This window comes from Dermacentor variabilis, chromosome 7, assembly GCF_050947875.1.
Source record: "Dermacentor variabilis isolate Ectoservices chromosome 7, ASM5094787v1, whole genome shotgun sequence".
Lineage (NCBI taxonomy): Eukaryota > Metazoa > Arthropoda > Arachnida > Ixodida > Ixodidae > Dermacentor > Dermacentor variabilis.
In genome coordinates, this window is record NC_134574.1 from 92753683 (window position 1) to 92766405 (window position 12723).

The following is a 12723-nucleotide window of genomic DNA, read 5'->3' on the forward strand; positions in this document are numbered from 1 at the left end:
TCTCATTCCAACGAGCAGCTCTGTCTCCAGAAGGCATCTCACCTAGTGAGTGTCTAGCAGAGGCAAGCGCAGCTGCTTATATACCGCCGCGACACCGCGAGCGACGGCGCGAGTTGGAGCCCCGTTTCTCCTCTGTCGTGACGTCACGGTGTCACGTGGTCAGCCTTGAAGGCGACGCCGCGAGCGACGGCGCGAGTTGGAGCCCCGTTTCTCCTCTGTCGTGACGTCACGGTGTCACGTGGTCAGCCTTGAAGGCGACGCCGCGAGCGACGGCGCGAGTTGGAGCCCCGTTTCTCCTCTGTCGTGACGTCACGGTGTCACGTGGTATGGCATGGGGTCACTAAAGGTCATTGAAGGCGACACCGCCGCGCCTGAGGAGCTGGGTTGAGCTCTAGTAATATGCTTCGCATAAAAGGCAGAGAAACTAGCCCTAAGGATTCCCATCAGTACGAGCACGGATCTGTTGCCAAAGTTAGGACTCAACAAGAAACTGGACGAACTCGTGAAGCACAACAAAAATCTCAGGCCGAATGACTAATCAAAACCACAACGGGATGACATATACTAAGCAAGCTAGGAATGAATTACCACAATCTATACGGAGAAAAGGGGACGATAACGACAGAAATTCATGACAAACTCCTAGTACCAAATTTATCCAAGAACATGCATCCAGCTTACAACGGCGGCAGACGCAAGAGTAGAGCCGAGAAAGTGATCCGAAACTTTGGGTCAGACAACAGAGCAACATTCGTAGACGTAGCTGAATACTCGCACAGAAATAGCTACGTTGCAGTAATCGTAGATCACACACAAAAATCGCTTGCAATCGTATCAGTTAATACCAAACATTCCGAAACAGCAGAGTAGGTAGCCAATGCACTCGCATTGGTCTCCACGAATGCTCAGTACATCATTAGCGATTCGCCAGCTGCCATTAGAAATTATGCAAAAGGTAGGATCTCTCCTGAGGAATGGCTCATCATCAGAGTCAATTAGGCAAAATTCTCCAACGCAGAGAAGAACGGCAAGTAATTGCTCTGGTTCCCACCGCATACGTCTCCAGGCATTCTAGCAAACAACCTCAACGAGGTAGCACACCTCGAAGCTCGAGGTCTTACTCGCCAAGCTGAGCAAAGAGTGATTTACATTGGTCAGGAAAACGCGGAAGAGGAGATCTGGAGAGAAAAATTGAGATTGACAAGATTTAGCGATATTTCCAAATTCAATCAAAATCGGAGGCAAGTATTACCACCGCCTCACACTCAACTGAACAGATCTGATTCCGTTACTTGGAGAAGATTACAAACAGAAACTTATACGAGTCTGGTGCAACTAAAACATTATACCCCGATATATACGAGAGCACTATGTGCAAGCTATGCTAGTCTGTTAAAGCCACACTTCAACAAATGTGGGGATGTGAAATATACCAAGGTAAAATGGCAGTCTCCCCGGAAAGTCTACGGGCACGTTGGTCGGTCGTGCTGCTCAGCTCAGGACTCCAACACCAACTTTGGGCCATCCAGCGAGCCTTGGAGGCCACACGGGAGCAGCAGCTCCCAATGGCCATGTAGACGGCCCCAAGCCCGGGCCTGCCACTCGCCGGATTCCAAATAAAATTATCACAAACACACACACACACACACACACACACACACACACACACACACACACACACACACACACACACACACACACACACACACACACACACACACACACACACACACACACACACACACACACACACACACACACACACACACACACACACACACACTCACACACACGTGAGCGCGCACACGCACACACGCACACACACACACACAATAATTCATTCATTTCAATTTTCAAGCAGGCGCAAAGGCTATACAAGAAAAAGCATCCTGACAGATCTTCAAAATCGAACAGTTCGACGCTGGATGCTGTTAGACTGGTGTGCGATGAAAAGGCAAGCATGAGAGAGAAAGCAGAATAAATATTATCGCTTGGCCGAGAAGTTAAGAAGTACAAAGAATGTGGTGACAGAGACGGCATCTTGTTCATGTCCTATTTGTTCTGGGGAATGGTCTTCACAGAAGAAAATATAGCAATCCTAAAAGAGTACTTTTGAAAGCAAGCAAGTTGCATTATCGGCTTACGAGAAAGGAGGTTTGTTCAGTGGCGTACCAATTTGCAACAACCTCAAACCGCAAGTGCCTAGCTTTACGTCAAGTGAAGCGGTTAACTGGAAGAGACTTATTTATGGGTATTATGGACCGCCATCCTGAGCTATCGCTTCGACCGCCGTAAGCGACCAATCTCGGTAAGGCAACAAGCTTCAACAAGCAGAACCGGATACTTGCCTTTCAAACATAAACGGCATAAACGACTAGTACAAGCTAACTCTGGACCGCATCTACAATTGTGAGGAGCAACAACTTGTAAGTATGGCTCCACTTTCCTCGAAGGTAAGACAGCGCAAAGTATCACTTTCCTCTTCATGAAAATATAGGGACTGTACCAGTCAAGGATATAGTGATGAAGCTACCAGTTCCAAAATCTGTCTGGGGAACAAAAGGTCCGCAATCGTGCTTCAAGTTTTATGCTGATAAATTGGCTTATAATTTTTGCTTAAGACGCTTGGAGCCATGCGTTACAGATGACCCATTTCTCTGAAGTAATGTCCCACTCCGCCCAAAGGTTGGCGCACAATGGGACGGAATTTAGTTGTTGCAAGCTATTTCTTTTAAAGCTGCGCTATGCGTGGTAAAAACCAGTGCACCTCATAGTGTGTGCAGTGTGTTCCCCCTTTTACTACAACCCATCAAACATAAATTTGCGTACAAAATAAACAAAACTATAAATACATCTGTGAAAAGTGTCGCCTTTTCCCGTATCTCCCCTACTGCTTGCAGTTGCTGTTTGTGTACTGCGCGTATCGGCCTCTCTCCAGACTTGCTGAATGCTTCTTTTTTAAAAAAACTGGTTGATAGTGTAAATGTTTTCTCTTGATTCTCGAATTACTAGAACGCCGAAGCTGCGAGAAAGAACACGGCGCTTTCACGTTGAGAGATGTTACTCGAGTGATTGTATTTGATCAACCGTTGGTAAGTTTTCGAAGATTTCGTAACTACTCCACCCAGCGGTAATGCGAAAGGACGCGACAGTGTGGTATGTTAGAGATATTAGTGGATAATAATGGAAGAGGCGGTTGTCCTGCCAAACAATTAGGCATCTGAACACCTTTTGTTTTGACTTAAGTCCAGCAAAGTGATGAATTTGATAAAGAATACTTTGTTCTCCTCCCATCCTAGAGTGTTGAGTATAAGGTCCCCATATCTCAAGGAATAACTGCTATCTATTATTGACTCAACTTGAACAAAAATCGCAAATACTGATCAGACAGATTGGCAGCATGAATATTATATCATCATCTCGTTTTTTCTATTCACCTTGAAGTTTTCTATTAGAAAAATGCAGAAATGTAGCCCAAAACTTGCGAACAAAACACACACCCAGAGCACAATCGAATGATACGAGAAGGTACATGCAAAGATCTGTACAAGAGCTACGCTCATTATACTCCGACAGTTTACGTAGACGCGCCCGAATATTCTAACAAGCCAGCTTTCGCATTAGCCGTTGTAGACGGATTCCGAAACCCATTGCCACTGTGTCTATTACAAATTTTAAAGCATCTCTGGAAGCGGAACAGACAGCAATTGAACTAGCAATTACACACTCCTCCTCTAAGTAAGACTTTTTTAGCCTTGTAGCGTAGCTCAGGAAGCGGAAAACGGAAGGTGGAATGGATAATTAAAGGGAACGGAGAACAGAGCGAGCGCTAACTTCCAACTGATGGTTTATTTCGTGACTCAGAAGGCTACTTACACACTCGGTGAACAATGTGACATCAAGAGATTACAAAAAACCAAGCAACAAAATTTATAATTTTAGGCTACAAGTGAAAGAAAGTTATCACATACCAGCTCGAACAAATTGCCACGCTTTTCACCTCCACTAAGTATGTTTTCTCAGATTATAAAACTGCAATTAGTAAGTATGCCAACCATCAAATCCTCTACCAGGCTGCTAGAATCCTCGAACCGCTATCCTGATGTAATCGTCTCGTCACCCTCCCTTGGGTCCCTGCACATAGCGAATACCCAGTCGACACGGGTGCTCACACCCAGGCTCGAGCACTCCTCAACCGGGTTGAAAGCCCCCTGCCTTCGTCTCGCAGTGCCAGGGATCAACTCCTCAGCTGCCGTGATCTTGTTTGACCGAAATGACGCAGTGATGTATCCTCTACCGCATACATTTTTTTTCTGTAGTGACCTACGTTTGTGGGGCCGACTACAGATGGCCACAGTCACGATACCTTTCTTCTCTCTAATGTAACCCTCGGTCAAACATTGCCTAACTGCTACTTGTGTCCCCAAGACTACAGTCGACTATAACCACATCTTTCTAAACCACCCGAACAAGCCCAAGGCTCCATGGCAAAGGTGACAACACGTTCTGCGATCGGTGGCTGCGCTGCGTAGCTCGCAGCCGGAGCTACGGATTCGACTGGGCCCGAGGGTTCGCCGAAGCACAAAACTGCCCCGTGATCCAGACCGGCCTGAGGGACAATCGTCTCGCTGCTTCGTTTTCTTCCTGGCCCCTGCTCCCATTATATTGTTCTCTTGTGACTCAGCAAAGCTGTAATTGGATTTGCGGGAGAAAAGTACTGCTGAAGGAGAAAACAGAAATAAAGACAATTCGCTTTGGCAAGGTAGAAACGGCAACTTTTTTTCGCAAAATGAGACGCTTGGAGGAAAATACGTGCTTGTTGCAGCCTCGATATACAGTAAGTCCTCATTGTTTCTTGCATCTTAAGTTCTTTTGATTTTGAGTTACTATAATGACTTAGCTCGCGAATTTTTTTCAAGCATTCGTCTTTTTAGTGATGACTGCGTTATATTTAGAGACAGTTCTGACAACGCTAATACCAACATTCTGGACAAAAAATCTTAACGCTGTCTGAAGGTGGTGTCACATATTTTAACACAGCTTATACCATCTAAGTATAAGAGGGCTTAGTCCTGGTTAACCTCCCTGCCTTTCGAGTATCTCGTTATCTTTCTATGCGTGTAACACGTACGAAAATTCAATTTCCAACGTATTGCCAAAAAATTATGCTTTACACGTACAAACCTCTTAAAGGTAATTGAGCGTCTATAGAACCTCAACACTTCGGTGATCTGAGGTGATATAACGTAAAGTTATTCCAACCTTTTCTATTCCAATTCTGCAATCAGCCCTCCGCAATTGGTCAAAAACTTTTTTGGACCACCCCGACTTCAACTGTCCGTCAGGTGACGTCACGGAAACCGCGATAGCTCGCCATCTGATATGATGTGTACTCAATTAATATGCGTGATTTCACCGAACAAAACAAAAATAGTTATTTCCGATTCGACGCCTTTTCACCAGTAGCTTTCGCGCTGCACCCTCTTCACCTGCCTGTCACGCGACGTCACAAAAGTTGCATTATAATGCCGAACAAAACTGAATTTTCTTCTGTATAGCCGCAGGCTGTCCCGTTCCGAAAGGAATAAAATATGGCTGCTGCCGACGGCTCAGGCACTGGCTACTCGCACCTGCCGGATAGCATGGGTTTATTTGCGTATAATAAAGCTTTATGTGTGGCCATGTAATGTTTTCAAACACTTTCAGCAGGTTTAAGACCTCGTTCAGCCCAATCTTCATTGCTGAGGGACCGTTTTAGCGTCATTCTTAAGCGTCCCTTGTATGCCGCCGCGATTTTTGACCAGCCACCGCAAGGCAAGTAAGAGAAAGTGGACCAATCGCAAACGCCGGCACCACCCTTTTTGTCCGGTAATCAGTTTTCAGCGGACTGGGTCCGCCCCATTGAATCCCACTCCACTTGAGCGTGATCCACGCCTCTTCTCAGCCAATTAGATAAGACAAACCACTCAGTGTAGGCAACGTTATTCGCTTTACCGGCAAACAAAAGAGACCTCCTATAAACGACGAGAGCGTGTGATTGGTCTGTTCAGACAACCCTGTGGGTCACCGCCCGATGCTTGCGTCTGCGGTTACGCGAATTTGACGCCAGCAGATTGGAATAAAAACATATTGGAATAGTTTTGCGTTATTGGGACTCTGTACACGTCGATAACGCAGTCAAATTATAGTGACCACTTGCAAAATATTATTTGGAGACACTTATGTTCTGCTTTTTCGTCAATATAGGCGATTTTAGACAAGACATTAGCCTGAAGTAAACTGTTATATGCTTCAGTCATCTTAATCCGCGTTCTGAATCCTTGATGCAATCAATTCAACCGCTGAGTCAAAAAAATTCTCAAACCACGTCAGATGCACAAACGTTAGCTACATTTAAAAAAAAAAATGTACGCTTTTTTACGCTCCGAGGCTTTGTGGCCTCCTTGGATGACAGCTAAATTTGAAATGATAAGGTGTTTCATCTTTCTGTTGTACTGTTCATTCCAACATATATTTAGGTGCGTTAAGAATATGCCGTTGTTCTACACATTTACAAGTATTGTTTGTACATGTATGTGCACTTTAGAATTTATGTACAATCATAAATGCATTTGTGACATTTTAGTGTTTTAGACGTTCGAAAATCAAAGAATGGTTTACCACTCATCAAGAAACGATGAAGGATGAATATGAGAAGCGAGAAATTTCGTTTGTCATTTCGTAATCATTTATTTATTTCAAAAAACGTTTCTTTCCTAATGCTAGCATGTGGCCCCTTGCAAAAGTATGGCCTTACTCGTTTCTGTCTGAGGCATGAAATAATTATGCACTAAATTGTTAAATTTTCATTTGAAATCCAAGAAGGACAGCCATGTTTGTTGAGACGGTTACAGTGACGATTTTACAGCTCAGACAGTAGTTCTCGACTTCTACTACAATTTCTTTCTTTTATAGGAGTGACGTCATCGCCCGGCATAGCTCAACATGCAACATCAGTACTACCCCTGCATATTGTAACCGTAACGAAGAACGCCGCAAGTGAAAGAAGAAGAATAGCAGGTAGAGCAGAAGGATACATAATAGTGGGTAAGTGGGTAAGCGCCAAACTCATCAAGGACATCAGCATCATCAAGAGGAATAGCTGGTATTTGGAACGGCTGATATTTGGGTGTGTCGTGCAGCGGTTAAAGCATGCTAAAGGCGATGGGCTCCCTTTACATTTCGATGACAGCGGTCATGTTAACCCGCAGCAAGACGTCTCCCATTATAATTCATTCGCTCACATCAGTACCCCAATCTATGCCGTTAACTTCATCGGCCACTCAACTGGACCACGCCCTTTCCTCGAGCGACCCCACCCCTACACAAATGCCACCCCCCCCCATCATGGGCTTCACTTTCTGATACGATTCCTACAAGCATGCACCCTGCGCATTCGAATTGCACTCACCGTCAGCCTGCGCCTGGCGTAGTGGCTCTCCTGGACTCTGTCCAAACACGATTTGACCAATGACCGCTCTCTGTTGGAAACTGCTTATTCGGACGAATGTCTTCCGCCGAGAGACGCGTCGCCGACATCTCCACACGTGCTTCAAACATCATGTTGCCCGCGTCCACTGATCCTGCTCGGTCTGTCTCGGCGCCTTAATCTCCGTTTCCAAAGTCCGTCATGCAGAAATGTCAGCGACTCACCCCAAGTCCACCTACCTTGGACGGTACCACGCCATGGTCTCCTTTCTCATGCAGTTTGAATCTGTTACTGCTCTCCACTCCTGGTTACCTCCCTACAAATCTCAAATCCTTGTGATTCAGCTTCGTTATGCTGCCGCTGAATTTCTGGAGTTCCTGCGGGCATCCGACCCGTCTAACTACGCAAGTTTAGGCTGTACACTTGAGTCCCGCTTCGGTGATACCCATCTTTAGCACTTATATCTTACAGAATTACAGCATGTGCAACAGGGCTACTACAACCTGCAAGAAGTGACTGCTTCTTTCCTTTCCTGGGAGGCCGTGGCTGGTTGCCCCACTCCACCGCCGATTTCATTGCAAACAAAGCCTTCATCGAGGCCATCACTGACCGAAGGTACAACGCTTCGTCCGCCTAGCCCGCCCATCTATAGTTAATGCTGCCTTATCTCTTGCCTTGGAGGCCCACATAGTGGGACGCTCTACTGCAGTGCCCCACACTCGCAAGCCAGGCGCACCGACGCATACCCTCGGCGTTTGACAATCATGCGCTTCTATCAATGCAACGAGATCGGCTGTTACAGTCCCTTCTTTAGGTGTCGTATCGCTTCGTCAGAAAACTTCACCGTGAGCAACCAAGGACAGGCACCCGCGTAAGCCGTCAAGTTGCTCTCGGGTCACTGGGCCCGTTTACAAGCACATTCATGATGATAGTCCAGGTAGGTGAGCCACCACAAGACGTTGAAGCCCTAGTGCTGACCCCGGCCGCTTTTCATTTCTTGACAGCAAATTTGCTGCACATTCAGTGCCATCTGAAGGAGGCTACGTTCACACCAGCCGGTCTCCTTCTATATGACGGAACTCGTCTACCATTCGTTGAAGAAACCTCGATGCATGTGAATGCTTTCGGAAAAAGTGCGGGTGGCCCATTCATTAGGCTGCAAGAAATCTCCGCACTCTTAATTCTCAGCTGCAACTGATGCTCAACACCTAGCGTACCATGGACTTCAACGAAAATAGCAGTCTTTCTTCACGATTCGCCACTGAAATGGCAGCGAATACAGTCGCACATCAAGTGCTGTCCTCTTATGTGCCTTATTTCTTTAGTTCACCAGACACGTGGCTGCAGGAGCTTGCGCCTTTTAGAGCAATGCCGTTTCGTCGTTGTGCAAGCATTTATCTTGCTTTCACACGAGAGTACGCGCCATCTCAACACTGATATGTAGGCTATCGACCGCGCTTCTGCCGAAGGCGCACAAAGATGAACATGCTCGTCGTCACCCAGCGCTTCCTTTTCCCAGCATCTACGGTAACTATACTCTTGTCTTCTACTGCTTGGGTACCCGTTGGTTGCGATCTCGACGCATGCTTATATACGAATATCTTTGTTGGCTCGATCTGTCGGCTCGCGACAAGGCAATAAATTTCGCGTACTACGCTATCTACGGCGCTCCTCTTTTACATTTCCTGTCCCGGTGTTAAACCTGTCATGCAGCCCACTGCGCCTACACTCGAGGTAAGAAAAATGGTGGCTTATTGCTACATTCTTTGTCAACTTTGGTATTCCTGCTTCCTTCGTAAGGCATTCGCGAGGCGCATCTGGAAAAAAAGCTTCGCTTAAATTCTTGTTCTCATGTAAATCTTGAAATGAACAAACTGATTGATTTGTCAATTAGTAAGTTTATTTATTAATTGATGATTATATATTGCATTAGGTCATTCCTTCGCTGGCTTGACCTAGATTTCCAATGTCATTCTTGGGCAGCGATGTCCATTGTGTTGCATAAGAGGGCTGTGGATTTGTTTTTGCCCCTGGGGGAACATCCTAATGCAGCTGATGACCGGTACACGAGCATTTTTTTATGTAGTTGCCAGCTGATTGAAGCCACCATGTCCAGAATTCAAACAAGTGACCTCGTGCCCAGCGCTAGCCGCTGAGAAAACAATGAGGTGGGCTGTAAATCTAGATGTTAGCCCCTACGCTGCGTTGAGCTTGTATCGGTCGGTTTGACTGAATTAGACGATATATTTCTAGCCACCAAGGTCAATCAAATTTTCTTGTCTGCGCCTACAGATATGCTTTGTTCTGCTTTGGCCACTACGGATATCGTGGGTTCTATCAATTAGGCAGCGGCCAAATTTCGATGGTTTGGAAATGAAATGCAGACCGCGGAGGTTGCACTTCGACACATGCAAAGGAACTATAAGTAGGACGACGTACGCTCCTGCGTTCCAGATTCTTCCGCTACGAGCCATTTATATGACAATTTCACGATAATCCCAACAAATTATTTAGGCATGGTCGCTTTCGTAGTGTTTGCGTAACAGTACTTCCGGGCTCACAAGACTTTGTTGGCGCTATCGCGAATTGAACCAGAGGGATCATTATCGTCTAGATCCGTGTACTCAGGCGTACGGGCTCCTCAACAAAACTCAGTATGTTGCTACTTAGTTGCTGATTGTTTCTAATTGATACCACAAATTTGTTTCCACTTGCTTTCAAACTTCGAATAAATGTCATGCAAACATAAAAAAACAGCACTATATATCTCTGTTGAGTGCGGAATGACCCAGATGTTTCCCGAGTGCAGTGATATACTTGCATTTCTTTGGTGCATTATATCAGTGTGAACTGCGTTGTACAAATAACGCTTGGATCACTGATCAATATCTAGAAAATATAAAGGCAGTACTTCTCAACTACATGGGTTAGTTGGCGGCCCAGCGGTCTACGGAAGTTATTTATTTATTTATTGCAGCCTCAAGCATAAAGACACGATTCCTTGCGGAATGGGGAATCAATCTCATTTAAAGTGCTGGTAACATGCTTAAATTTTTAGAAGTCCGGGTAATGAAACATTCATGGCTTGTGCACCAGTGCGTGCGAAATTCATTCATTATGGCCGTGATCAACGCGAGATGAAACGTATGTTGGGGGCTGAAATAAGGTTATCATTCAGGTAGGAATTCTCAAAAGTATGTTTGTGAAACATAGCAACACGAAAGTACTTACGACATGCACAAAGCGAAGGTGGTTGGAAGAAGTTTCTTATAAAGATTCGGATGGCTGCATGAATCCCAAACATTAAAACGCCTGCCAATACATCAAACTCGCTCAAATGATTGAATAAGGGATTCATAATGCGGATTCCAGATAAATGAAGCGTATTCCAGCTTACTACATGCTAACGTCTTGTCTCAAATTATAGTTGTGGATGAAGAAGCAGGAGAGAAATACCAACAAATAAAACTTTGCAAGTGGTTTGTATTTTTAGGCTGCATTATTGAAGTATACAGATCAGCGAACTGTTGTTATATAGACGCTGAAGTACATTTGAGAGGTTAATACATTTAAAGTGTAACTATTTAGGCAATAGTTCGCCGTAGGAATTGCGGTGCGTGTGACACGCATAGAAAGATAACAACATAATCGAAAGGCAGAGACGTTAATTATGACTGAGTCCGGTTGTACTTAGATGGGGTAAGTTGCGTTAAAATAGGTGACACCAGCTTCACATAGCGTTACGATTTTTGTGCAGAATTTTGGTATCAGCGTTGTCAGAAATGTCGCTAAATATAACGTAGTCATCATCAAAAACCTGAATGTTTGCAATATTTTCGCAAGTCATTATCATAGCTCAAAATGAAATTCGAATGCAAAATACAGCTAGTGCTTACTATATATCCAGAGTACAACAAGCACGTATTTCCCTTTGCGAATATCATTTTTTTAATGCGAAAAAGAAGTTGCCGTTTCTAGCGTGTCAAAGTGAATATATTTTGCTGTTTTTGTCCTTGAAGAGGCATTTTCTCCCGGCAGTGCAAATTACCACTCCGATCAGTAGCCTCCGATCGCACAAGGTGATGTCATCTTTGCCATGGAGCCTTGGCCTTATTCGGGCAGTTAAGAAAGATGTGGTTGTAGTCGACTGAAGTCTTAGGACAGCAGTCGTAGTCAGGCGAGGTTTGACTGTGTGTTACATTAGAGAGAAGAAAGATATCGTGACGGTGGCCATTTGCAGAAGGCGCCACAAACGCAGGTTACTTCTGGAAAGAAACTAATGCGGTGGAGAATACATCAGTCGGTGATTTCTGTCAAAGAGGTTCATGGTAACTGAAGAGTCGCTCCCAGGCACGGCGAGACGAAGGTAGGCTTTCAGCCCTGCTGAGGAGTGCTCGAGCCTGGGTGTGAGCACGACTGTTACCTGGGTATTCGCTATGTGTAGGGACCCATGCAAAGGAGGGCAACGAGGCGATTAGATCGAGGTGGTGATTCGAAGATTTTAGCAGCCGGGCAACGGATTTGACCGGTTGGCGTACTAACTAATTGCACTTTTATAATCCGAGAAAACATATTTACCGGAGGAGTATAATTGCTAGATGAATTGCTGTCTCTTCCGCTTCAAGGGAGTCTGTGAAATTTCGAAAAGAAACACTGAAAATGAGGTTTTCGAATCTGTCTACAATGGCTAATGCGAATGCTGGCTGGTTTGAATATTCGGCGGCATCTGCGTAAACTGCCAGAGTATGAGGAGCGTAGCTCATGAGCAGAACTTTGCCTCTAGATGAGTTTGAGTTTGAGTTTATTCAACCACATGGCAGGTACGTGAAAGCGCACATGGAAGTGGTTAGGTGTGATGGGAAAAAGCTGCATTTAACAGCTTGACTGGCCCCATCACCCGGAAAACAACATTTCATTACAAAATTACAAAATTACAGGCAGCGGAGAGCGACAATACAAAAGGAACACACATGTGGTCAGTCACAGCAAAAGCGAAATAAAACTCTGAAATATATAAAAAAAACATTAAACGTCAACGCAACAGATTATTGCATGACAATAATTACCCATCACAAAATTGGCCTGATATTACATGAATAGGGCATTCAGGACATTCTATGTAGTATATCAGTATTGGACAAATTACGTAAACTTTCAATTGGTAATTTCCATGTGTTCAGTAAACTCGGAAGGCAGAAATGTAATGCTTGCAGTCGATAATTAGTACGAAGACATGGTACATACAAATTCTCTGT

At 45.0% G+C, this 12723-nt stretch overlaps 1 pseudogene; it reads left to right on the forward strand.

The window, feature by feature from the left end:
* Positions 1 to 399: 399 nt before the first annotated feature.
* On the forward strand, positions 400 to 4268 carry LOC142588738 (uncharacterized; annotated as a pseudogene).
* The last annotated feature ends 8455 nt before the right edge of the window (positions 4269 to 12723 follow it).